Genomic DNA, 4,509 nt, shown 5'->3' on the forward strand with positions numbered 1-4,509 from the left:
CCGAGGTCGGCGGAGCCGGGGTCCCACCTCCTCTTGGAGGAAGCGCCGCCTCCCCACCCGCCCGGGGCCCTCGCCAAGTGGCTGCTAACAAAGCCCAGGGCCCGGCTGCGGGGTGGTTGACTGACAAAGTCATGCCTGCCTAGCCAGCTTCCTCGTGCAGCACGGTGAAGGCTGGGGCGCCGGGTTTTTACTCCCACGTCCTGCTAACTCGAGCTGACAAGGCGGGCAGTCCGCCAGCGGGAGCGTTGGCAGGCCTGGGGTCAGATCCCGAATCAGCCAGTTAGTTGGCAGGAGTGGGGCCCATTTGTAGAATGAAGGTGATACCTGCCTCGTGGGGTTATTGGCATTAAATGAAGAATGTAGGGAACCTAGCACGGTTCTTGATGTCTAGGAGGTGCTCGGTGAAGGGTGCCTGTGATTCGCTTTTGTCTTTTAAATACTTTTGGCAGCACTTGAGGTGTTAAAGTCTGTGTCCCCGACTTTATTAGTCTTGTTGTTTTACGTGACTTAAGCGATTAGCTCAAACACCCAAGTACAAAGTGGGGCTAAACCCAGGTTTTCCGACACGGTTCTGCCTCCATGGCTTTATCCCCAGCTCCACCCAAAGCCTCCAAAATGGTGGTGGTATCCTAAAGTGATCAACAAAACACCAAACTGTGTTATGGTGCCACTTTGTCGATGTGGTCTCTTAGGAGAGGGAATTCTAAATAGTTAATTAGCTTGTTCCTTTCTGCGTTGTAATCTTGACCAAGGACAATGTATTGGCATTTAATGCCATTGACGATTTAGAGACGAAGGAATCAGATCCTCTGAGATTCCTAAATCTGTGTAATAAAATAGTTTCTACACATAGCTATTCCAAAAAATTCCCTATCAGATATTACTAACAAGATAGATTATAGTCTGTATGAAATTTCTAGGAGTAATAAAAATCAGAATAGACCCCGTAACTCGGAGTATGTGTCTAATTTTCTCAGCTATAAAATAGTTAAAACTAAAGGCTGTTTCTCTTCCTTCCTTGATGAATGCCCTTACGTGAATTCAGCTGACACACTCAGAATGACAAAGGAGTTAGAAATTCACATCAACATAAATTGGTCCCGACTGACTCAAACCATGAGAATTCTGCCCTGCTGAGATACCTTGTCAGTATCTACCACTTAAGCAATTCTGGGTAAATGGGGGAAGAAAGAGCCAAATCAGCTCTTTTTTCCATTAAAAAACAAATTTTTTTTTAGAGCCGAAGTCTTGCCTTGTAGCCCAGGCTGGAGTACAGTGGCACAATCATGACTCACTGTAACCTCGAACTCCTGGCCTCGAGAGATCCTCCCATCTCAGCCTCCCAGGTAACTAGAACTACAGGTGCGGGCCACTCCACCTGGCTAATTTATTTTTAAAATTTTTGTAGGGATGTGGTTCTACTATGTTGCCCAGGCAGGTCTTGAACTCCTGGCCTCAAGCAATCCTCTGGCCTTGGTCTCCCAAAGTGCCAGGATTACAGGTGTGAGCCACCAAACCCAGCCCAAATCAGCTCTTTATAGTAACTGGTGATCTCACTGCAACAACACAAAATCTACAGAGTGCCAACTGTGCTTCAGCCACTGGATGCACTAAGATAAAACTGTCTTGATCTACACAGTCGAGTTAGACTTAACAGTTCTCAGTAATCATGATAAAATAGGGGCTATGTACCAAATGCTAGCCTAGGATATGGAACAACTAATTCTGCCTTTGGTAGCTAGGCCTCAATAAGTTTTATCTCAGTATTCTGTGGGAAGGGCAGCAAAGGAGGAGGATTTGTATCATTTTTCTGTATTCAAGAGCTATGCATTTGATTATCATCTTAGCTGAATTACACATTGCAACAAGTGCCTTTAAGCAGTATGGTTTTTAGATATTTCTGTGACGGTGTCATTCATGGTTCAGCACAAGTATGTGTTTTTTATATTTCACTTTCTCTCATTCTCCTTTCTAAAAGAAAGGAGTTTTTAAACCGGTATTTACAAACTGCACTCTGTTGCCTTCTTACAAGAAATAATATTTAAACAAATAATACCAATCATTGTTCTACATACCGTTACCCCAGCTTCACTTACAGTGCAGCTTGAGGATGACAGAGCTGTGTGTTGTCCATGGTCAGAGCACACAGGAGGTCTGAACTGTTATCCTGTTCTGCCACTGAAATGTGTAAAATATAGGAGGAGTGTCCCCCAAGTCATTTTTCTAAAAGCATCATCCAACTATGTAAGTACTAAGGCCTGCATTTTAAAGAATAAGTCCTCTTCCAAATGATAATTAAAGGGTTTTTGTTTGTTTTTGAGACAGGGTCTTGCTCTGTCACCCAGGCTGGAGTGCAGTGGTGCAGTCTTAGCTCACTGCACCCTCCACCTCCCAGGCTCTAGCAATCCTCCCACCTCAGCCCCCTGAGTAGCTAGGACTACAGGTGGGCGCCACCACACCCAGCTAATTTTGGTATTTTTTTGTAGAGACATGGTTTTGCCATGTTGTCCAGGCTGGTCTCAAACTCCTGGGCTCAGGTAAATCTGCCCACCTCAGCCTCCCAAAGTGCTGGGGTTATAGGCAGGAGCCACTGCACCTGGCCACAGTGACAATTTTTCTTAGCAGCCAATGAGTCTTGGAAATTAATGTGTTTGGCTTTTCAACCACAAATAAACATTAAAAAAAATCGTGGGGAAAACATTGCTAATAAATAAAACCTACCTGACGTTGCTAGCCACTATCATGTTTGTTAATTTTTGTATCGGTGATGAACCATTCACTTTTTTCTTCAGAATTATCATTCCTGAAACTGAAAGTATATAAAGACAGACCTATTATTTATTATACAATCTGAAAAATGGAGAAATACTTATGTAATTAAAAATGATTTTTGAACAAATATTTCTTTACTTTTTTTAATGAACTGCTTCATGAATTTGTGTGTCATCTTTGCGCAGGGGCCATGCTAATCTTCTCTGTATCAGTCTAATTTTAGTACATGTGCTGCTGAAATGAGCACATTAAACAGATTCTTACCATTCATTTCATTCATCTCTTTTTTGGAAACCAGGTTGACAAAATGTCCCTCATAGACTCATTTTCAAATAAGAACAATTTTTAGGCTGTGTGTGGTGGCTCACGCCTGTAATCCCAGCACTTTGGGAGGCGGAGGTGGGTGGATCACCTGGGGTTGGGAGTTTGAGACCAGCCTGGCTAACACGACGAAACCCCATCTCTACTAAAAATACAAAAAATTAGTTGGGCGTAGTGGCATATGCCTGTAATCCCAGCTACTAGGGAGGCTGAGGCAGGAGCATCACTTGAACCCAGGAGGTAGAGGTTGCAGTGAGCCGAGATCACGCCATTGCACTCCAGTCTGGGACACAGAGTGACACTCTGTCTCACAAAAAAGAGAAAAAGAACAATTAAAAAAATTAATTGCCAGTCTCTTACCTAAAGCCTCTTATACATTTCTATAAATTGTACAAAGGTAAGGCCGGGCGCAGTGGCTCACACCTGTAATCCCAGCACTTTGATAGGCCGAAGCAGACAGATCACGAGGTCAGGAGATTGAGACCATCCTGGCTAACACAGTGAAACCCAGTCTTTACTAAAAATACAAAAAAATTAGCTGGGAAGGCACCTGTAGTCCCAGTTACTCGGGAGGCCGAGGCAGGAGAATGGCGTGAACCCAGGAAGTGGAGCTTGCAGTGAGCCGAGATCGCGCCACTGCACTCCGGCCTGGGCGACAGAGTGAGACTCCATCTCAAAAAAAACAACAAAAAAAATTGTATAAAGGTAAATATTTGTGAAATTTTACATGTCCTCCGCTCTATGCTGCTTCTATCTCCCTTTAAAGCTCCCTGTAAAGGTGACATTCTGAATGTGAAGCCTTAGCCTTTCCTAGAACTTTCATAGTTTCTCAAAGATATTTGATCTCTTTATTCACGTCAGCTAAAGAGACATATTCTCACACTGACCTAAGAGAGGAAGGAAGGGAGGGAGGGAGGGAGGGAGGGAGGGAAAGGGAAAAATCCCTACAGAACTGAGCTCTATCCAGAGTTACCCTGATTCAGGGCTGTTATTTCTGCATTTACAGGAGCTGAACACTGCCCCAAGAATGCAACAGAACCTCAACTCTGTCCCAAGGTCATCAGCCACAGCTCCAAGCTTCTTCGCATCAGCTTTTTCTGAACAAAATAGTGCATCCTGCTGGAATCACTACTGTAAACTGAGTATAAAGGAAAATAAACCCTCTTTTTCTTATCCACTGTGTTCGCTACTCCCGTGCTCTTCCCAGTGCTCCAGGTTAGTAGAGGCAAAAGAATTCCCCACTGAGGAGGTACTACATCCTATACAATTTGTTCCACACATTTTAATTTCATTAAGAGAAAACAAAGATGTTTAAACAGTGAGCACTAAATGGCAGTAGTAAATTTCCTTTGTGCCTTTCTCTTAGAATTCAGAAACCTTTAGTTGCAATCGCATTCAAAGCAATATGGGAGAGGC

The 4,509-nt window shown here is 43.8% G+C and overlaps 1 long non-coding RNA gene across 1 annotated transcript; it reads left to right on the forward strand.

Moving 5' to 3' along the window:
* The first annotated feature begins 215 nt into the window (after nucleotides 1-215).
* LOC105542376 lies at nucleotides 216-4,268 on the forward strand. The gene is made up of 3 exons (XR_001006458.1): nucleotides 216-287; nucleotides 2,104-2,244; nucleotides 4,100-4,268. It is a non-coding gene; the product is annotated as an uncharacterized LOC105542376 (long non-coding RNA).
* Nucleotides 4,269-4,509: the final 241 nt, after the last annotated feature.

The sequence above is a fragment of the Mandrillus leucophaeus genome, unplaced genomic scaffold (genome assembly GCF_000951045.1).
Source record: "Mandrillus leucophaeus isolate KB7577 unplaced genomic scaffold, Mleu.le_1.0 Scaffold257, whole genome shotgun sequence".
Classification (NCBI taxonomy): Eukaryota; Metazoa; Chordata; class Mammalia; order Primates; family Cercopithecidae; genus Mandrillus; species Mandrillus leucophaeus.